The 24079-nt window shown below is 39.3% G+C and overlaps 1 protein-coding gene across 4 annotated transcripts in view; it reads left to right on the top strand.

The window, feature by feature from the left end:
- Nucleotides 1-24079, top strand: part of JPH1 (junctophilin 1) — an 86375-nt gene that overhangs the window by 37365 nt on the left and 24931 nt on the right. The gene's annotated exons all lie outside the window — the stretch shown is intronic.

Here is a 24079-nt window from a genome sequence, read left to right as displayed (position 1 = left end):
GAGGGCTTTTTCCCCAACCACCGCAGCCCTCCCCAGCTGGCCTGAGGTTAAGAGACAGGAGGACTCCGGGGTCCAAGGGAAGGAAATTTGCAATCACTGCCACCCCTTGAATCTCCTGGGTGGAGGGGAGGAATGTAAGGAAAAGGAGAAAGACTCAGACTTTAAATCCCATCCAAGCGCTAGCTTGCCACTGTTCTTTTCATATCCTCCATCTCTTTGCTCTGTGGTGTTTATATTCTGCCAGTCTATATATTTATAAAAAGAAAAAGGAGCATTTTTTATGGGACTAAATCCAAGAGTTCAATTCTAATGCCAACAAGTACCACTTTCAGTGTATGTTAGTATTCAAGCTGCAATCTGGGCTTCTAATCAGGGCTTGGGGAGGGGGAGCTGTGTGTGCACTCCGCACGCTGTTAAAAGAAGTTTCTGAAACTGATGATTGTATATTATACCACTATAAAATAAAAATAGAACTAAAAGATTAAAATGAGTGTGTGGAGCCAAAGCTCTGAGTTAGATTCATAACTTGTATTCATCCTCTGCCTACCTATATTTCTGCTCATCTTTTCTCCTTCCCACCTTCCTTTCCCTTTTCTTAACCTTTCAGTGTAGAGGGTTGATGTCATCACAGCCCTCAGTTTCTGGCTTTCTGTATGCAACCATCAGTGCAAGCCCCTCTCTTGTGCACCCTTTTTCCCATTCCCCTCTATAAGCACTCAGTAATATGTTTATTACATGTCATTGATTATGTAGACATTGAAAAATGTAGTGTTTTCTATATTTTTTAATTTATTTAAATGACACTATGCCACACAGGCCATTTTCTTTTATTTATAATTTAAAAATATATATTTAAGATATTAATAACATTTTATATTTTACATGCATTTTAAGTTGTATTTATATGTACTTTTCGCCACTCAGCACAGTTTTAAGATTTATCCATGCAGCCATATGTACATCTGGTGCATTCTGACTGCTGCATAGTAAAGTCTACATACACGTTTTACTCACTGCTCCCCTAATAACCCCTAGCACCCCACTGTCACAAGCATTGCTACAATAAACATTGTTTAACTGTCTTTTAAAAGTCAAGATGCCCTTCATTAAAATACCTCTAGTAAAATATTATACCCATTTAAATTCATTTATTATGTTTAAATGGCACATATAATTGTACATATTTATAGAGAACAGTGTGATATTTTGATACATGTATACAATGTGTAATGATCAAATCAGAGCAATTAGGAAATCCATCACGTCAAATGTTTATCATTTCTTTATGTTGGAAACATTCCCGGTCCTCTCTTGTAGCTATTTGAAAATGCATAATGAATTGTTAAATGTAGTCACCCTGCAGTGCTATAGAACACTAGAACGTATTTCTCCTACCTAGCTGTAATTTTGCCTCAGTTAACCTCCTCTGGCTATCCTCATCTCCCTCCTAACCTTCCTCACCTCTGTTAACCACTATTCTACTCTCTACTTCTATGAGATTAACTTTTTTAGCTTCCGCAAAAGAATGAAACCATGTGGTATTTACCTTTCTGTGCCTGGCTTATTTTCAAATATATACATTCTAAAACTCTTAATTTAAAATGCTTTCTTACAGTTTAAAAGACTGTTGGTACCCATCTCAGCATGCATATTCATGACATCTCTATCCTAATGGCACAGAAAAAAACTTAAACTTTCCAATAGGGTATGGAATACATTCTGTGGTTGGGCAGATCGCCCCTAAGTGTAATATTTTAGAATAAAATATTCACACATCTTTTGAATAATAGCTTTGGGTCTTTGATAGGGAAAACTTGGTGGAAGGTCTAGACTAGTAGGCATGCAAGGGGGACTGATCTTATTCACACTCAGTGAATATCTCAGTGATTTAAGGTAGTGGAGTGTGGGAAGAACACATGCTTTGGGGTCAGGCAAAGTCTTGACTCCACCTTGGGCAAGTAAATTAACTTCCCTGATCCTTGGTGTCTTCATCAATAACTTTAGGATACTGATAGGGAAATCAAAAGGATTAGGTAGGTTCATGTATGAGCTGGATCTTATGTAATGCCTGATGCATAGTGATCCTTCCAACACAGGGAACTATGGAACATTTGGAAAGTCTCCTAACCTCAGGTTGGATTAGACAGCTTCTTAAGCGTGTTTCCGAGAGCTAGTTTGGTCATTTCTGTGTAGCCTTTCCCCATCTTCCAGTCTGTTATAATGTCAAAGGTGGCTGCTATTCAGCTCTCCTGGGAAGGAAGAGGCTGGCAGTGGGTGGTACCAGTGGTTGTAAGAAAAGGGCAGGGTGTGGGAGGGGGAAATCCAAGAAGATTTATCCCATGACCTAAGATCACAGAAGTGTGAATGTGAGGGGATAGTTGTGGAATGAGTCAGGTCAGGGTTGGGGTAGCTCCCACTAACCACACAGGACAGATGAGAATGAATCTGGAACACATCACAGTGATCCCCAGGCATGGAGTTTGGATTCCCTGCAATCAGAACTCTTAGCATCTTTTGCAGACTCTCATGAAAATGAAATGTTCATATCAAACATGAGTTAGAAAGTTGTCCATAGTAACTTGTTTCTAAAGAAGTACGAGGCTATTTCAGTGTGTTGGGTACTAAGGCTAGGTCTGTCCAACTGAAATAATTGGGTAGACACATCCGTCCACTTAGTATTTTCGTCACTCTTAACCAAACTGGCTCACTGAGGGATCAGTAGGATTTTTGCTCCTACTATATTAAGGCAAGACTTACATGTCCAAGTAACCACTGGTAACATTCTGATCCAGGGAGGATAACAGTAAGCAGAGCTGGGTTAGCAATGCTAGTTAATTTCCAGTTGATTATTAGTTTTGTCTGTAGCTTGCAGAATTGATAAAAATCTTCTTTATCTGAAAGATCAATTTAGTGAAAGTTCATTTTAAGACTTTAAATACAAAAGTTTAAGATGTTTAAGACTTAAACACAAGAACCAGTAAAATAAGCAAACAAGTAGCACAAGTTGGCAGATATTTCCCCATAACATTTTAATTATTTCCATGTGAAAGACAGAACCATGTGGAGGAAAGAATATGAGCTGAATCATTGAACACACTCGGGTTTAGTCCTGTTTCTGCTGTTTATTGGTGTGTACTTTGGACAAACCATTACCTACTGGAGCATATTTCCTTATACATAAAATAGAGGGAATAATAACCTTGCAGGACTGTTGTGAGAGTCCAGCATAATGATTTGTTCATAAAGTGTTTGGCAAAGTTTCTAAAATATAGAGGCTCCGTAATTGCAAGGCAGGCAGTATGATATATGTGTATTATTTGAGTGTATATTTTCATGCATGCTGTAGTCTTATATAAATATTAAATTTTTAATTTCCACATTTTTGAGAACTTAAGATAGATTTTTGATGTTAAATTTAACTCTAAAATGTCTTCTGGTTAGTTACCCTCTGGCGTGCTGAATCCACAGTAGACAATGTATCGCCATCCTTCCTTTCCTCCTCAGTTTCCCTGTTATCCACTTTTCTCTGTGCTGTTCCTTCCCTTCCTGCCTCCCTTCTTCCTTCCCACCTCCATTCATTTCATCACTAATAAGAAAGGTGAATGTGTCAGTAGAATAATCAAAAATTAAAAACCAATATTATGTGAACCATCTGTCTGCTTTGCTGAAGAGTAGGCCAGTTCTTGGAAGTCAAATTTAAAATGGTCATTTCTGCACGTAGTGAGTTCTTATCCCATGAGGATGGCAAAGTCCCCCAAGTTTTCACCACCTCACAGCTGAGGAAGTGATACCTTTTGCCCAGTCCATTAGGGATATTTGTACTTTGCACCGTGTCTGGTTCTATTATGATGCCTCCTACCATGCACTTATAAAAATAATCAACTATTAATCCTTGAGTGTTAATATGCATAAACATCTATTGCTAGACTTTGCAATCTACAGTTACAAATACATATAACTTCATTTTTTACTTACTACAGATTTCATTGCTGTGCATAGGCCATTATTTAAGATTCTTTATCATTCAAATGATAGGAAAGTTTAGTTAGAAGGTATATTTGCCTCTCCTTTGTTGAATCTGATACCTCTGTGCTTATTTACCAAAGCAAAAGAATTCATATTTAATATGAAGACCATCATCACTAAATAACAAAGAGGTCTAGTTTTTATTTATACAAATAAATGAATTTATTTAAAAATAAAATGCAGCTACCACAACTATTGAATATTCAAGCTGAAGGGAACTTTAGAACTCTTTAGTTTTCCAGTGGTTTTCAAACTGTGTTCCTCAGAATTCTTAGATTTTATTGAAGGGCTGTTGTTGGAGGCAGGGGAAAGCCAAGGGGTGGAGATGGGTAACTATAAGCCAGAACATACACACTTTTATCTGCTTTTATAGCAAGAGGAAAGAATATGTTAGATTTTTGTATAAGAAATGAATTGGAATTGCTGTATTTCTCACCCCTCAATTTTACAAATGAGGAAACGAATATATCACAGGTAGATAGAAGGCCCTAGGCCTAAGTAGTGAGGAGTCTGCAGTAGAAGGAATCCAGTCTCTTAAGCCCCTGTGCAGAGCTGCTACTCCACCCATACTTAGCCCCCTAGGAACCTAAGATCCCAGCTGCTGCCAGTGTCAGGAACACGGAGGGAATAAAGTCTGGCAGCCCTGGTTTTAGGACTAAGCAGGTTGTGTTGCTTCCGAGGAAGTAAAAACTGCTGGGAAGTCTTTGGTGTCATTTTCTGCTCCACTTCCCAATTTACTTCTTGTTTATTTTCAAACCTTAAGCCTAGCATTAGGTAAAAATTACTGTTGATGACATTTTAGCTCAGCTCCCAAAGAAATTGGATCTATATTGGAAATGTTGAACAAAGTTGAGCTAAGTCAGAGTCCACCTCACACCAGGTCTTTGTTTCTCAAGGAATGGTAGAGCCTTGGGACCCTAGACAAGAAATGTCCTCTGGCCAGCCAGATACTGAATCAGAAATAGGGACTTGGTGTTTCCACAGCCACATACCGGTGTTTCCAGAGTGGAAAGAGTGGCCTTGTGGGTTGTGGCAGCTTCTAACTTAAAATGATGCTGTGTGTGTGTATGTGTGTGTGTGTGTGTGTGTGCACGCACGTGCATATGTGTTTCTGTGTGTGTGTGTGTGTCTGTCTTGCTTCATAATTTACAAAGCTCTTACACATATCCCTAATTATATTCCCACACAAACATGTTGGCAATACCACTTCCCCACCTCCAAGACTTTTAAGTGGTCTGCCAGAGTCACACAGCTTACAAATGGTGGAACAGGACCCAAATCCAAGTCTTTGACCAACACCCCATTAAGTCTCTGCTGTCCTATTTCTCTGTCATCCCTCATGAAGGGAAAAGGAGTTTGGCACAACGTATTACCTTAAGCTTGGTTACTGTTTCTGGTAGCATTTTACAAAGGTACATAAGTGTATTAGTCCGGGTCAGTCACCCCAGCCAACACTGTAACTCCCTTCTTAGCCTGTTGACTAAAAGGTAGGAGGAACCCAAAGTGTGCAGGTGGCAATCTTAACTTCTGGTTTAATGGAATTGTTGTGTCTTCTGGTGGCAGCATTCCTCCTTCTGGAACTAAGACCTCTAGGCCAGCAGACTGTAATATCACAGGAACAGGAAGCAAAAATTTTGCTAGTGGATCACTAGGGGTGATGGTGAGTGGGGCCACTTCCACTTCCCCCCCTTGATTTCTGGACCAGTGAATCCTGGCTATGGGAAAAACAGTATCATATATTAGACTTACAGTTCCACATGGCTGGGGAAGCCTCACAATCATGGTGGAAGGCAAGGAAGAGCAAGTCATGTCTTACATGGATGGCAGCAGACAAAGAGAGAGAGCTTGTGCAAGGGAACTCCTCTTTTTAAAACCATCAGATCTCGTGAGACTTACTATCACGAGAACAGCACGGAAAAACCTGCCCCCATGATTCAATTATCTCCCACCGGGTCCCTCCCACAACACATGGGAATTCAAGATGAGATTTGTGTGGGGACACAGCCAAACCATATCAATAAATATCATATATATTGCCTCTTTTTGTTTAGAAACAGGAAATAGGATTTTATATTCATATTTTCTTGTATATACTTAAAACTCTGGGAAAATCCTTTTGATTAGCAACAACAAAAAAAGCGACACTGGTTAGCTATGGCTGGGTTAGTATCAGGGTGAATGGGAGACTCTTCCCGTTTTTTTTAATATATCTTTGAGCCATGTGAATATATTACTTATTTAGAAACTTATTTTTAAGTTATTAATCAAATGGATAAATATTCTCTGCATGCCATTGAATGCTCATTCTTTGCCCAGCATTGTGTGTATTTTCTGTTGTTAGGATTTATGTATACATCTGTGAGCCTCTTCTAGCCCTAAGAGGTGGGTTCTACCACTATTCACGTTTCACAGATAAGAAACTGAGGCACGATGAGGCTAAGTAACTTACCCTGGGTTACAGGCTAGTGAGTGGTGAGAGCTGATTCACATCCAGGCAGTCTGATTCCAGAACCCATGCTCTTAACCACCATAGGAATGGATTAGACAAACAGCAAGAAACTCAACTTCGGCTGTGTTCCAATATGATGTAAGAGATACTTTGAGTTTGCCACTTCTGAAGTCTGTGAATCCTAAATAATGTGTCTACATCTGTAGTCCAGGGAGACTAAAATTCCATTATGCTTATCTAATCCAAGCATTGCATGTGTGCTGTGGTTGTAACAATATGCTGTAGATTGAGGTAGCCGGCTTTTCAGTGCCAAATATTACAGGTGCCAAGACAGCTAAGGACATGCCGAGGGCAGTGGGTGGGAAGGGAACAGTGAGGGCCTCCAGATGGCGGGAGCACAGCGGGGACCAGGATGGGATGGCAAGTGTGGCCTCAGGGTGGCCTTGCAGACAGAGGGCTTCATATGCCACCCCAAGATCACAAAGTGCTTGCTAGAGCGGGTTTGGCCTGCATCACCTGCTGAAACCTCAGTGAAAGAACAAATAACACTGGCAACACCTCAACATCTTACAAGGGCTTAAGGGAGATGTTGAAACTGGGTAAGTTTTTTATCTTTAAGTAAAATAATTTGAAGAGCTAGTGTAGCTAACAATCACTTGTTACATGATATGGTCGATTATACTCTTATTTAAACTAAGAAGTTCGTCTCTTAAAAGGTCATTATATGCAAGAATCAACTCATACAATAAGGAGAACTGTATATGTTGATTTAAGAAAAATTTTAAAAATCATTTGGAAGAAAATGTTCATCTTTTATTAATTCAGATGATGAGGAAAACCAAGGATTTACAGACAGAATGGACAGAAAGACCATCACAGGAAAAATCTACAGCTCGACTAGAACAGTGGGATGCAGGTGTGCATGTGCAGTTCTTACCTTCAGGTCACCCTAGCTCCCGCCACTCACCAGCTGGTGGCCCAAGGTAGATTACAGATGTTATGCAGAAACTTCTCAGATAATGCTAGTTAAACCTGGCATATAATAAGCACTCAGTGTTAACAGTAATTATCATTATTATCAATACTTGATTGACTTAATATCGTCAGTATATCCCAGGTATTTATATTTTTGCAATGGTAGTACTTTATAGGTTGCAAGTCATTGACTAGGAACAGTCTGCCACTCTCCTTTATATATTTTCCTGTTACTGCCACATAGAGGCGAGAGCCTGGGGCTTGATCTCCATGTTACAAAGGGCAGAGTTCACAGGTCATCTCCCTGCTCCCACCTTCACAGCCTTAGATCAACCTGTTGTTCAGGATAAGTGGAGCACGGGCCTATGGCTAGTGTAGACATCTGGGACCTGTCCCATCTATCACGACTCTTTTACCTAAAAACCTTGACCTGTGCCCCTTTTTTCCAGCTCCCAACACCTATGGTTTTATGTGTCCGTTTAATGTTAGTTTCTCTCCTGGCCTCCTTAAAAGAATATACACTTTCTCTTAACTTCTCCTTTACCCTCTTTTTCCTAGAAATAATGACCCATAACCCTTTCATTCATTTAAATCTTAGAGCATGTATGAGCTATATGTGTGTTTCTAGTTGATAATATTACAGGGAAGCATACAATATAATCAAATTTGAACCATAATTAGGAATATTTTTAAAAATATTTTTAAAAGCTCAATAATAACCACTTAGATTGTTTTTTAAGGCCAGAATTGGTCTCTTTCCTGATTTGATTCTGACGTAAGAAAGAAGACTCAAAAACCTTTCCCCCCATTCTTAGAGCAGGGGGTGGGGAAGTGTGTCTGCCTCATATCCTTGTTCTGTGAAGAAAAACTGATGACTGTTACATTAAAGGATTGGAAGTTCCTTTAAGGACATTGTGCTCCCATTGTCTGTTCTGATGTAGCCACAGTGGGCCTCCAAGGCAGGTTCTTGATCCAGATTAGTGAATACACAACCTCTTGCAAAGTACAGTTCTGCATAGTTACGGTGGAAGAGTCACCCACATTTTTTGTTGTCATGCTGGCTTTAAGAATGAGCTTGGAGAAACATCTTAGAAAAAGAAAAGAAAAACTAAGAAGACCTTAGGTAATTTTCTTACTTAAAAGAATACCAGAGAGCTTGGGAAGGCATTCAGGAAAGAAGATGACATCTTGTTTATTGAAATCTGAAATTCGCTCTCTGAAAGCTCAGAGCACTAAGGGTAACATGGGATTTATTTGGGGTTGTGTTTTCATGATATTCAAAGCATAATTATATTCAGTAACACGTGCCCTCCAATAAAAACAGACATCTCTGTTTTGATCCATTTTCTTCATCTCTGTTTTGCTACTATGTAGATAAGTTTGAAAGTCTGTATCCCTGACTACATGTAACCAAATAGTCTGTGAATGGTCCCTCCTGTGTTAGGGACATTTAAAAGTGGCTTTGAATTAATTCAAGTCTAGGTGGATGAAAACTTTTTTTAACTTAACATTTCTAAGATGGTTTTCCTGCTTATTCCAGAAAACAAAAGCCCAGTCTGTTATTTACTGCTTGCTTGGGTAGTAATGTTTATTCAGCAAAAAATCAAATAGAAATTTGGCCGACAGTAGGAAAATTCTCATAGCCCAGGCAGGCAAAATAAACATCTTAAAAGTAAATAGTCCAAAACCTTTTTTCTATACTAAAATTCCTCTAGATCTGCTAGGTGAATATGATCGTATAAGTTAAGCTGGATTTTAATTCCACTGCCAGCAAAATGAAGATGTTAATATCAGCATCATGTGTGTTAGGTCTTTAGGCAAAAGTCCTAGACATGTAAAATATTTCCTCAAAAGTTAACTGTCTTCTGATTTTTCATGATAGAGGGATAATTCTGGCTTTAGGTCAACTTTGAACTGTGAAAGTTTACAAGCCCTCAATAGCTGTTCTCTAGAAAGGTGTTTTGTACATTTTATGTAATTTTTAATGATTCAGGGCATTTCTGACCTATTTTTCTTCTCGAAGCAACAGCATAACTCCAGGTAAGAACTTATACCCTCTGTCTAGCACAGAAGTGTCTAAACTAATGGCAGTGGAGGAGGCAAAAGGGAGGTGCAGCTTAGAACCAAATGTTCTTAGAATGTCCACATCTAAAAGCTCAGAAACATGAGAAAGCTGGCTTTTTTATGTGCATGCACTTTCTTGTAAGCTTCTCTCAATAAATGTATTATACCTTGACAAAATTTATATCTGGAAATTGGTCTTTGAAAAAATTATTCTATAAATATTCCAGCAGTGCTCAACTGGAGCCAGAAAGCATCTTTACTTTTCCTTTCATTATTGTTCACGTTTCTCAATTCAGTCTCTTAAGTTTTTGGTGACTGCTCCACAGGTCCCTGCCATGGCTCATTTCTCCCAGAAAACGCCCACTGCCCCACCTATTGGGTGGTAAACACCTGGGAAGCGGGGAGTGGGAGTCAAGCCAGGGTGTGTGGTACAGAATCTCACAGCTTGATTCAGAGCCAGAGCACACTTGGATTATGTCAAAAAGGGAAAAGGTGCCACGTGCATTTGCCGTGTTTCTTCGCAGAGCAGGCCAATTTAAATATAGCCTACTACCACAACTTGTCCAGAATTAAAATAGCCCAGAACAAGTGGCAAATGGCAGGGAGTGGGGCTTCTTGCCAGGAGATGGCTAAGGGACGGGAAAAATGGGCTTTTGAGAGAGGTTGTAGAGGCTCAAGTAACAACAGAAGATAGGACACCTCCTTCATAACTTAAACTTCAGGTCAACGTAAGGTCCCAGGGCATAAGAAAGAAGACTGGTTAAATCACTCAAAAGCTTAGAAGGGTATTTCAAAAACTGAATAAAAATGTGCTATATTATTTTTAAAATAAAATCTGGTTACTGAATTCCAGTTTAATGATTTCTTACCAGGAGGCAAGGACAGTACCATTCCAATTAGGCTTTCCAGACATAGGAGACATTTTTAAGCCATGAATTGAATTACATAATAGCCCTGTAATAAAGCCTTATTTGACAGAGGAGCCTGGTACTGTAGGTAATGAAATTATAACTTAAAAATATGAGCGATCCTGACTTGTTGTCAAGGCAGTGCTAGTATAAGAGTTGTATCTAATATTTTGGTTAAATTATTCATTCCTGAAGTTTTCTGTGTGGTTGGGTTTGTTGTCGTTGTTGTTGATTAGTTTTTCTTGTTATTTTTCCTGGAACTCAACCAAAAAACATTAGAGGATAAGAAGAATTCAGTTAAGTATGTGCCCCAAATGAAAACAAAAAACTTTCAGATACTCCTAAGTTGGTGCAGATATATATGTATTTCAATCTAATATAATGTATACATATTTAAAATGTGTGTACATATTTATATATTCTTCTCCCAAAATCCACCATCATATTAAACCCACCGAGCAAACATTCAGTAGTTGAGAGATTTTTCATTATACAAGGGATTCATCACCTTATAACATTTAAGTTGGTAGTTACAAATGGTGTGGTTAAACTGATAGTTTCTTCTAAGATTACAAAGAAGATTTTAAAAATAATCTAGATCTTTCCATTATATTTAGAGTAGACAAGGTTTTAGTTTAAACATTAACTTCAGACTTTGAGAGCCAAGAGAGACAAACTGTTTTCTGGAATTATGCCAGCACCCTGGAAAATATATTTTAATAAGTAACTTGCAAGAAGGTATATTTGTAGTATCTCAGAGCTAAGGGTCCAACAGAGGCATCTCTGATCGAATCAGAACCTTTTCGTTTCACTCTGCCATACAAGATCATGCTTTGAGCCGTTGTTACTATGACGTCTCGGAAAAACATTACAGAGAAACTTCATATTTATAATTTACTGTTGCCAGCAGTGATCTTTTGCCAGTGAGAGATTTAAGGGAGAAGAAGTTTTCTTTTCACCCCTAGCATTACAGAGGGGTTGGAGCAGAATGATGTATGCAATGTATGTAATAAGTAGGGAAAGAAGAGCGAACATGATATTTAGAACTAGGCAGAATTACCTGTGTGCCCAGAGTAGCAAATAATGTAAAAGCATTTCTAGAAGTGTAGATCATTAAGTATGTTGAGGTTTTGTTGGAGGTAGAAAATCTAGTTGATCAGGAAATGAGGATTTGGACAGCAATGAAAAAATTTCAGGGGAGACAGGCCAGGGTTGATTATTTTAGGGAACACAAATTCAAAAGTTATCTGAAACCTGGAGAAGTGTTACTAGGAAGACAAGGACAGCGGGACATGCGAAACATTAGTAAAAGCTCCTGACGGCATAGCTGCAAAGCAGTGAGCAAAAAAAATCACCCCTCGAGTTTCTGTGCAGTTTCCTGCCCCTTTGTCTTGGATGGGAAGAGGCTTCTTAACTCTCCTTCTTATTCTGTGGAACAAATGCCATTTTCCAGGGTATTCCAGCTCTTGGAAGAAGCCCTGTCTGCCAGGGCAGTGGGAGCCCCTGCAGGATGTGATTCTTCCAAACAACATGATGGACCCCACAGGCCCCTCCTTGCCCTGACAGCCCTCATGTTTTCAGGGTTACTGATCAGCCCACAAGACTCCATATGAAACTATAAACGGGCTTTCTGTGCCCCTGTTTTCTTCATGCCATAACAAAACATTGCCTATGAAGTCTCATCTCCCATTGTGTCTGTTGCAGCAACATTTAGGTCCAAAATTTTAAATACCTTTTACAAGTTTCCACCAGGATCCTAGAGAGCCTCATGGCTACAGGGTTCTCTGCCTTAAATGGAAGGGGATTTTTCACATTTGTGCTTCAGGTAGGGCAGTCAGCCAGTAAGGCGAGGGCACATCCTTTTGTCACCAAGTCTATTGTCATGTCAGAAGACAAGTATGATTGTATTGAAAAGGCAGGAAGAACTATTTCCAGTACTCCTATTGCTGGCCAAGACTTAGCACATTGAACAAGTCTAACTTGGCAAATACAGCCTGATGTCTAGGGCAATTCTGGAGACCCCACTAAAGTAGCTGTCAGATAGCGGCGAAGCAGCAGGCAAGGCCCTGGACCCCAAAACTAATACTAGACAACTTGCAACAAGGGGGAGGGTGGGCCTGGGGTGTTGGCAGTATAACTTTCCCTACCCCTCCCAATTCAGTCGTCTTCCCCACAGTTAGAAGATGGCAGTCCATAGATTCTGAATTCTTGGGCCTCTAGAAATTCTTGCCTCGGTGGAAATGACTTCCTAAATTTCCCCCTTGTTTGGGGGATGTGCAACATTCCCGTTGTGCCTAGAGTAATTCTTGAAATTCTTTGGACTCAGTCTGAACCTGGGATTGGTGAGGAGTAGTTCCATTCAAGTTATTTCATCTGTCACTAAGGAGTGGAGTCCAGGAGGGCAGACCCCGCATTCCTCAGTGGCTGCAGCGGGAGTCCATCCATCCCACCGACAGCCGTGGCATCCCAGGGCCCAGAATCAATCCCACCACGAAGATAATAAAGGTTAAAAGCTCATCAAAGTGTGTCTAGAGGAGATACCCAGGCAGACAGCAGGCTGCTGGTCAGGAATATCCCAAGTCCTATAAGCATGGTAAGTATGTAAGCTTTGAAGCAGTTCACTAACAATCTATGAGGACCAGAGGAAAAGATTCCTGTTATTTGAGCCAGGGTTTAACATGGTTCTTGTACTTAGTTTGCTTGAATTCTGACTTGCTTTTCTACCACCATTTTTAATGAAGGAAAATTAAACATTTTTATCTTGATGTACATGCATTCATCTTCAAAACTGACTTTGCTCCCCAAATTGTACCAAAGTGTTACTTTTCTTTAAGGGTACTAAACAGAAACGAGTCACCCTGGTTTACATATTTGTTTCTGCTTCCATTTTCTCAGTGCCCTCAGATAAGCTATCATTTTATCTGTTGAGTATTGGGATGAAAAATTTGTTTTTGGTGTAACACAGCAAATGCTAAAAATAGGTAAACTCAACAAATTTGAGATTCCCATGAGGAAAAATAAGAAACTTCTTAAGAATTCAGGAAGAACTAGATGATCTTCTGATATTTCCTTTTAAACTTGGAGGCGTTAATTACTAATTTGGTGATTTGGGGAAGGCAACTATGAGTTGGATGAATCTGTAGTATTTTTAACACCACCTAAAAATGTTCCTGCTAAAGCATAACCTTGATGAAAACCAAATCTGTCCCACAGTCTTTAGTAAGATGTTTCCTAAACTGTGTTCTTTCATTTGAAGGTCAGCCGAAACTCGTTAAAAAAAAAATACATTGGGAGAAGAAAGCTCAAAATGTGCATTTTTCAATAGGAAGCATAAATGTATTAAAATAAAAGATTGAATAGAGAAGTAAGGAGAGCAGGGACAGATTCACAGAGAAAGCATGAATACAAGAAGATGAACTCTAGATATAAATGAATTCCTATAGTAGAAAGAAAAATGTATAGCTAGATGATAATAAAATGTTTGCTAAAACAAACCTAGAAGATGGTAATAAAGAAACCTCTTTTCACAACATAGTCACCAGTCTTCATCCTAAAGGTTAGTAGACCTGGGCTCTGCCCATTCATTTCTCTGGATAGCCATATGACTTTGCTATGTGACTTTGAATATGTTCCTTAATCTCTCTGAGTCTCAGGTCTCTATAGAAGGAAAAGTAATTACCTGGTCACCAGGAGGGATCATGTGGACTCTCAGAGCCCCTTTCACTTCAAACAGTGTTTTTTAATAGGTCTGTTAAAGCAGAAGTTTTAAGAGCAAAACCAGAAGTTTAATATAAATCAAAGCAAATACGCTTGTGCTTCTTATATTTTTGTCCTCAATATCTGTTGCAGCAAGAAACTGAAGATTTAAAGTAAAAATATGCATGGGCTTCTTAGTTGAACTGTAGAATGAATGATTCCTTGTCACCAAACAAATGTGAAATAAACAGAGTGACAGAGCAGCAGTTCCTACAAGGAAACATAAAGTGAATAAAACAAGTTCACTGAGAGAATAACTATACCCCTAATGTTTTAACATTCCTCACAAAACAGTTCTCTCATAAATTCTGTAACTTCAAAATACATTCCTTGGAAAGGATAGAGCTTAAGATGCACAATGTTCATACTGTTCAGCATCAAAAGCCTGATAGAGGAATAGATCTTTTTGTTCTTCGCTAGTTGGGCATATCTAGACAGAACAAAGTGAGGTAGCAGACTGCTGGATTTGAGATTTCTAGAGAACCATTTTAGATAATATAAAACAGATATCTTACTACCTTAGAGAATGTTTTTCAACTGTGAGTTCAAGAAGGAGTTCTAGAGGGTGCATGTCACTTTTAAGGAGTGAATGGTGTTTGTTTAATTTTTAAAAATGTATTTATAAGTATTTATAAAATGGAATCATTTGAGCACCACAGTGTGCATTTAATGGGCATTTGCAGCTGCTAAGTGGAGATGAGATCAGTTTATGATCCGATCACTTGGTCAGTGTGTCATTCAGCTGAATAGCCCTAGCTCCCGTCATGTATTTTGCCCATCATACAGTCTTGAATTACTCTAATTCCTAGTCATGCTTAAATTTGTACCCATAATGGACCATTGGTAAAGGACAAGAAGCATAACAACACTGATATGTGAACAAAAACAGTATTGCCGTTGGTAATTCTCATCGTTACCCAGAAGGTCTTCTCAGGTTCTGAAGTTCTTATCAAGCACTTTCAGATGTTTGCTCCAGTGCTAAAAAGAACATACAGTCAGGATTATATCTAGTATCATTTTATAGAATATGCATCCATTTTTAAATAATTTGGCCTGCCTGATTTTTCGCTTGATCCTAACTTCACGCTTTCTATTTCCTCTGGTCCAAAGGCCCCATTGGCTCTATATACTTCCTTCCTACCCAGAACTCTGTCATGGGTTACACCGTGCTCCCCATCCTCCTTGCTCCATGTCTCCGACCCTGCATCAAAGCCACCTTTTCCCTTCTCTTCTTCTCCCAGAAGAGACAGCCCTGCTAGAGAACAATGCAGAATCATATAGATTCTAATGTGCCTTTCTTCCATTCGTTAGAACTTCTGTACAGTGCTGACTCCAAATCTTTACCTCTTTACTTTAAGCCCCAGATTTCCCCTGCCAGCTGTTTATTTCAACAGAAGACTAATCGTGGGCATTTATCGGCTAAGTACCTCTCTATGTTAGTACTAAGTACTTCATATAAATCCGTCCTCATCCCAGAACAACTCTACGAAGTAGTATTCTCCCTATTTTACAGGTGAGGAAATTGAGACCAAGGTGATATAGCCAACATGTGATTAAGTGGGGTGTGCATCTGGGTCTGCCTGGTTCCAAAGCCCACAACACTTTAGGTCTCTTTTGAGCTTAGGCTCCTTCAGGTTTTAGGATCCTTAAAACCACTGGATCACCCCTTTCATTGTTCTTACATTCTTTCCTGTTTCCTTTCTTTCACTCATCCAGCACTTAACTCCAGCAATTGTCACCTTTTCAGAGCTGCTTCATTTTCTCCTGTTCTCTGGGCATCCTTCCCACCTTCCGACAGGATCAGCCCTCATTTTCTTAAAATACGAGTAAAACGTCTTTTTCCTTGACCCAGCTAATCCTTCTGGTTACTATCCAAATTTCCTCCTTCCTTTCTGGGTCAAAAGTCTCCAGCATGTGGCCCACACCTGCTTCCTCGGCTTCTTCTGCCCACTTCCTCGCCAACTCCCTTCAGTCCGGCTTCTGGGGTGGCCTCCTTGTGAGAACTGCTCTCTGAAAGGTTCTTATCAAATTCAGCAAGCTTTCCCTAGCCCTCACCTTCTCCAGGACTGACTCATTTCAGTGACTGCACATAAATCAGCCAGTCAGGCTGAGAAACATGCAGCTGCCCCAGAGATAAGGCAAATTCAGATCTGGCCCACTTACCTCCTAAAAGAAGCCCAGGATTTATGCAAGAACAAGAACTGTGAACAGCTCTATTAGAAGTTCCCCTTCCACCTGTATGTTACTGCTGTTCCGTTTACCTTCCTGTTTCCTTCACCCAAGGACACTTTTGTCTCAGTCCTCAGTTCTTTACTTTTTTGACTCACTTATTTGGTGAGTTCAACCACCTTTCGTTGAACTCATCTCCTGTGACATGATGCTCACAGTTCCGTTTAGAACCTTGACCTTTAATTTGCATAGCAGCCCTGTATCTCCAACTACAGATGCCTATGTCATATAAAATCCTACTTGTCTAAAGCAGAACTTGTCATCACTCTCGGACCATAGTTAGGTCATTTATTCGTACACCAAGTTAGAAATCTTGGGGTTATCTTTTATGTTTCTCTCTTTTTTACCTATTTATTCATCCGCTAATATTTGTTGAAGACAGCCTCCATGCCAGGCTTTGTGTTAAAAGCTAGAGAAACAGGCATTTTACAAAGTTCCGACACCTCTTTCCTTAAAATGCCCCTCAGTTATTGCTATACATTACAGCTGCTTCCTCTATTAGATTCTTAGCATGCCAGGGCTGGGTTGCATGCAGCAACTTCTCAACGGAGAGCCCAGCCTTTGTTTTTTCTCTCCTCACTTCCTCTGGACATATAAGATGCTCTGTAAATAGTAGCACATTAGGTGACTTTCTTTTATTTTTAGGTGTGTAAAATATGTATAACATAAAATTTACCATCTTGACCATTTAAGTATATAATTTCAGTAGTAGTAGACCCACATTGCTGTGCAACCAATCTTCAGAACATTTTCATCTTGCACAACTAACAATCTGTACCCATTAAACAATAATGCTTTATTCTCCTCTCCTCCAACCCCCTGGAAATTACTGTTCTACTTTCTGTCTCTGAATTTGACTACTCTAGGTACCGCATGTAATATTTGTCTTTTTGTGACTGGCTTATTTCACTTAGCATAATGTCTTCAAGATTCATCCATGTTGGGGCATGTATCAGAATTTCCTTTTTAAGTCTGAATAATATTCCAGTATGTATGTAATCACTGCATCACACTGAATGGGAGAAAATATTTGCAGATCATCTCTCTGATAAAGAGTATCTAGAATACATACAACACATTTTGTTTATTCATTCATTGACATTAGGATTGCTTCTGCCTTCGGACTATTATAAATAATGCTGCTATGAACATGGGTGTATAAATATCACTTTGAGACCCTGCTTTCAGTTTTTTTTTTTTAGTATATACTGAAAAGTAGAATTGGTGGATTATGTGGTAATTCTATTTTTAATGTTTTTAGGAACCACCATACTGTTTTAACAGTAGCTGCACCATTTTCCATTCCCTCTGGCAGTGTACAGGGCCTTCGGTTTCTCCACATCCTTGCTAACACTTGTTATTCTCTGTTGTTGTTTTTTTTTTTTTATAGTAGCCATCCTTATGGGTGTGAAATAGTATCTCATTGTGGTTTTGATATGCATTCCTTTATGCTTAATGATGCTGAGTGTCTTTAAGTGCTTATTGGACATTTGTGTCTCTTTGCAGAATTGTTTATTCAAGTCCTTTGCCCATTTTTCAGTCAGGTTGTTTTGTTGTTGTTGAAGTGTGGGAGTTCTTTATGTATTCTAGATACTAACCCCTTATCAGATACATGATTTGCAAACATTTTCTCCCATTCAGTGGGTTGCAGTGATTATGTTTTAAAGAGAAGTTTTCATTTTATTTAATGGTAATGTTTTTGAACTTTTGAATGACTGTCATTATTAAGGACCTTTCTCCAAAAATTATTCCAAGAAAAAAACATCCCTTAAATATTTCTACATCAGATTTTTCTCAACACGTAAATAACATGGGAAGGTAAGTCTTATAGATAAGTTTTATAAAGCACAATGAAGTAGAATAACCAATTATTTGGCATATTCCAATCAAGGATTAGAAATGTGCCTTTGATCTGTCCTATCCAGAGAATATAGCCTTTAAGCTTATTAAGTTTTTGATCAAATGTTAAGGAAAAAAGTCTATAAAGTACTTAATTAAAAATAAGTACTTCTTTTCTAAGCTTAAAAAATGTTCTGGTGATGGACGAAAAGAAATCTTATAAAAGGAGGCTGAATAGTAGACACCACTATTCCCAAATTGTTACATATGTCCCCTGAGAATGAACACACTGCAGGGGGCTAGAGTTCAGAAAACTTAGTATTACAAGAGCTTATTAATCCAGGAATGTTTTGTTTCATTTATTTATCCTGCTTTCCAAAAAGTATTTGCAGGACACTATAATGAGTTACATACATGATAGAATTCCTGATATTGGGGGTATAAAAATAAAGTCATGTGATTAGAAAGGATTACCGTGTGCATACGTTGAGGATAGTTTTACTCCAAGTTTCCAGGTAGCCTTAACAAAAAGAGAAACAATCGATCCCGTAGTTCATGTTGTATGATACAAGGAAGCACAGGAGTTAAGATCAGAGACCACATTTTTCCTGGCACCAGACTCTTAAGGAGGAGTGTATCACCTAGATCTTTATAAACATGACAATGATTCCCCGTAATGGATAGCCTTTTACAAATGGCATGTGAACATTCTTCATGTGAATCTTGGCTCCTCTCCTCTCCCTACAAATCTGTGGGTGCATTTGTATGATGAAGTAATGTGGTTTAACTTTTTATCTCATTGACAAAAATCACTTGTGGCTCAGAGTGGCCTCACCTACTCTGGCTATTAATACTTTCAAAGCCTATATCATAACACCTCTGCAAAAGTTTAGGCCCTTGAAATATCAAATAGCAGACTTCGTTAAGGATAGTGTAACACGGGGCATAATAGTTTACATTTTATATTGTTTAGAAATAACTAGATAACATAATAGTTTACATTTTATATCTAAATAACTTGATATTGCTTTTAGAGAAAAGGAAGACAGGAACTCCTGCCTTGGCAAAGAGGGCAACTATTCACTGGTGATATAACTTGTTTTAAACCAGGACATAAGAATTCTGTCTTAAAGTTATTATTCCACGTCCTATCTCTTAAAAAAAAAGGAATTTATGGAGAAAACTAACATTCAGTAATGAATAGATGGTGAAGATGGGTTCACATAAGTCATCTTCCCAAATCAAGTTTACTGAGAATGGAGCTTTAGCGGAATTATTGTCTATTCTAGACCAAAGTCTTTATCAGCTTCGTCAGTTAGTAGATGTATAAAAGATTGCAAGTTAGAAGTTGGGGCAGACATTTCAGGCCCTATGTGTACCTGTGCTGAGCCTTGCTGAGTCTGTCTTATCAGAGAACCAAATCAAGATTGAAAGACTCATTTCTTACTAGGTGCAGGTAACTCAGAAATCACACCTCTGATTTTAAACTGACACCTGTGGAGCCAGTTGGTTCTTATCCCTATCAAGAATATTCCTTGCTTAACAGACTGATTTCTTCTTAAGGGCTGCAACTGTCTGCACAGGATAATTGGTTTTCTCAAATCTAGGTCTCTCATAAATGAATAATGTCACAGTCCAAAAAAGTCTAACGTCTCCTATATTTTGCATTTTCTTACCCATGGTGCCATAACCCAGGAATGTGTTTTTGGTTATTAAGCCACCTTCAAGACAAACCTGGAAGGAAATAAAATGGCAGAGAGGAGGATCGAAGTAGGGAGGTCAGTTACGTTTGTACTAACCCTGGTGAGGTGACAGTGAACCAGAGCACGTGAAATGGCTGGGTGGGGGGAATATACTCTGAAGGTGGTGCCAGCTGGATTTGCTGACAGTGGATATGGTGTGTGAGAGAACAGGAGTTGTCAAGGATGACTCAAAGGTTTTGGCTTGAGCACCTGCAAGAATGGTGTTGCCGTCAACCAAGACTTGGGTTTTTATGTGCCAATTGCTTTTATTTTTAAATTTTTCTAATAATTTTCTTGAAATACTTGTACATCAAAGCAAATCACAAGGATGGTCCCTGAATCAATTAGGTTATCACCTCTGCTGTCAAGTTTTAAGTTAGATCAGTAAACTAACTTAGACTTAATATGTCACAGATTTTTAAAAACATCAAAATCAGCACAATTTTGAAGCAGTTTATTGTTGAGAAAAGACTATATAAAAAGTAGAAATAGCACTTCACCTTTAGCAGACTTGTTCTCCATTCTAGATGAAAATATTTATCAGCTATGTGAGTTCACAGATGCATAAGAGATTGAAAGGAGCTTGGAGATGTCTCAGGGACCCACATGTACCTTAGCAGGAGGAGAGTATGCTCAGCATGTTCCATGTATGATTGAGTATGCTTTTTGTTAAAGCCTTACATGTTTAAGAAAAAGAAACTAGATTCTTTTCTCCTAAGCCAACTAGAGAGCTCATAAGACACTATTTCAGTTATTGAAGACAAGAAAACCTCAGATACTCATCAAATTGCTGGTTAGGAAAATAATTTGTCATTAAGTTTTTAAGTACAGGTGATGCCTAGCATTCAGAAATTCCCCATTTATTGTTGCGGCTGGTCACAGTTGACCTCTGCAGAGCTTATGTCCAGGAGGGAGTTCCATAGCTGCTCAGTGAGCATAACCAGCTTCCCAGGTCTCCCCAGCCAGCATGGCTGTGTTGTCTTCACCCATAAGGTGCAACTCTTCACAAGTTAAAAATTCGGTTTATTTGTTAAAAATATATAGCCCTAAAAGAAAGTCAACAGCTGATGCTTAATTTAAAGAAGTGGCTTTTCAGTTACTTTTTACTGCATTTGATGGGAGAAGGTATTTGTGATAATAGTATTTGGAGATTCTTGAGGGTCTGAAGATTTGTAAATGTCAGCAGTCTTTTGATAAATGAAATGCTTTTGGGGCACGCATTCCCCTTTGGTGTATGCATGTTTTGCCTGTGACCAGCAACAGCATCATGGCATCCAGTTTGAGTGGTTTCAGCTTATCTCTCCAGACTGCCTAACCTGAACCCCACCCGCCAACGCAAGAACAATCGCAATTGACTGATTACAGGGGTCGTGTGTCACTCTGGAACTGAGCCTGGGATGTGATCACATGAATTCACTAACATAAGCCAGAGGCAAGTCCAGATTATTCCTGGGCAAAATCTAGACATGCCAGTGGCCTTAGCTATACAGGCTGGTGTTAACAGCAAACTCAGAGTGGGTTTCTGTTCTTCCTTCTTGTCATCGGTTCCAAAAGCTCTTGAGCAGACTTCAGGATTCAGGTTTGAATGTGGTCTTGACTCATCTAGCCAGCTATACAGTAGCACTGAGCCACAGAGCTGGGCTGGATAGAAAGGTCCTCCTTTGCTGTGTGGTCTTATAGGAAACAGCAAGTAAAAAAGTAAAGGGTTAAGTACTAGCAGGCTTCACTGATGCTGTGCTTCCAAAATATATTTGCAGAAAGGTTAAGCTGTATTTGTCTATTCTCCAGTTTAGCATATTATAAAAAGTAGTAGATATACTACTACTGTTTTATTTGACTGTATGGTGGTGTGTTGTGATTGAATCAGAATAAGTTATTTGTACCTTGAGTTTTGTAAATTTATCATTAAAGGGCTAACAGATTGTATTATAAAGCAGCATAGCTATACTCTTATGGCTTCATTAATTATGACACCTAGACATAATTAGGCTCTGGCTAAGAATAGCAGACAAAATGGAAAATCATTTGGGGGAAAAAGAAGTTTAGATTCTGAGCAACTGAAAGAACATTAGCAGAGGGCATCCGTTGATTCTCAGGCACAACACACAGGACTAAGGCATTACCCATCATAGATCAGCAATGGCACCCATACAGGGTTATCCCAACAGCCAGTTGTTTAAGAAGAAGTCCCTCCTTTCTTGATGTTATTTCCATTTCATATTTCTTGATACCCCATACACAAATAATCTAAAGCATCCTCCATGGCTTAGAAATAGCAGTTTTGATGATTTGAAGTTGATCCACTCATTTTTAATGACTTTATTTTTTAGAGCAGTTTTAAGTTATCAGAAAAATTGAACAGGAACTACAAAGTTCCCATATACCTCCTCTCCTCATGCACACACACAGTGTCCCCTATTATTAACATCTTGCATTTTGAGATGCATTTTGTGTAATTGATGAACCGGTATTAATACATTAGTATTAAAGTCCATAGTTTACATCAGGCTTCATTCACTGTTTGTGTTGTACAGTCTATAGATTTTGACAAATATGTAATGTCCCCTACTACAGTATCATGCAGAATAATTAAACTCCCCCAGATATGCCCTCTGTTCCACCAATTCATTCTTCCCTGCTATACCCCGAACTCTTAGCAACTCTGGATCTTTTTACTGTCTCTATGGTTTTGTCGTTCCATTCAGTTTTAAGAACTACCCAGCTTTTCCTAAGGAAGCATCATTCATTCCTTTATTCATAAAGTGGTCCCTCAATAAATAGTATGTGCCATGTAGCGTTCTGCACTTTGGGATTATGACAGAGGACCAAAAATTAAAAATTCCAATCTTCACAAAGCTTACATTCTAACACATCAAGCCTTCAGGCTTGCTTAGATCCTACATAGAAGTGAAAGGAGTCCCGTGAGAGCACAGGACAAGAGGAGGTTATTGAAGAGAGTAATGTGAAAAGGGGGCCTCCCAGTTGACCCCCTTGTCTCAGGCCAGGCCCGGTCCCTCCGTGTTTTGGTCCCAGGAGTTCGCCTGCCAGCCTCCTCCAGCTGCTGCCCGTGTGTTCTCCCTGAAGAGCACCCAAAGCCCATGCCTTTTCCCAATTCCTCCTCTCTCCTACTGTCTCCAACATAAGTGTAAGCACCGTTTTCAGACTTCCATTAAGTTTTCACTGCTAGTTATCTATAGCCCTGCCTAGTGCTAATAAAATATAATAGAAAGTTTACAAAGTCACAAGAAATAGGTACCCATAAACATCTAAAGACTAACGGGACAAGGCCTTCCCCTTTGCAGGGCAGATAAACCAGAGTTTTTTTCTTCCCTCCAGCCCTCTCTGGGGCCAGTAGACATCATTCCCTGGTCCAGCCATAAGAAGCCCTATTCTTTTTCCTGCCACCTTCCCCATAACCCTAGTCCTCCAGAAAGATGAGAGGTTTCCATGAGTGAGGACAGGCCAGGGAGGCTATGGAAGACTGAAAGATCCATTTCATCCTTGCCAGTTCTGCCTCGCTGTCTCCTTTTTGGTTCATACAAGAAACATGCCTAAAAGTCAGCTAAATGGGCTCCTCAGGAACCCTTCTGAGCATGTTCTTAGAGCGGGCCCTGTGGTTTGCTCCTGCTGGCGAGCACCAGTAGTGCACATCTCCCCACTACACATCCAATGGCATCATGCTGGTAGCCTGAAATTGGCCATGGTGAGAACATTTACACATGGATGTGAGTAAACACTACCAATCCCCATTTCACTAATTTTTTTCTTCAAAGAGCTACTTCGCCAGCATGCCAGTGGGCAGATCTTTCTTAGTCAAATTCTTACATTGATTGTACCGTAGAAATGAATTCGATAAACACTATTAATTTATATGTTCTAATTCTACTTTCCATAATTTTAGGGGTGGGGAGGAATGCCAACCAAAGTCAACAGGAGATTTGATCCAGTAAGTTTTGAAAACCACACTTAGCATCAAGCTACACAGACCTTGCTCTTACTTTTCATTTCCCTTGAGAGAAGGGCTGAGGCAATTCATGGGTAGTTTAGCTTCATCTGTGTCATCTTCATTGAAATTTCATGGCAATAGGACT

Source organism: Hylobates moloch, unplaced genomic scaffold, assembly GCF_009828535.3.
Source record: "Hylobates moloch isolate HMO894 unplaced genomic scaffold, HMol_V3 SCAFFOLD_9, whole genome shotgun sequence".
NCBI lineage: Eukaryota > Metazoa > Chordata > Mammalia > Primates > Hylobatidae > Hylobates > Hylobates moloch.
Note: the sequence above shows the minus strand (reverse complement) of the source record. Positions and strands in the feature narration are given on the sequence as shown.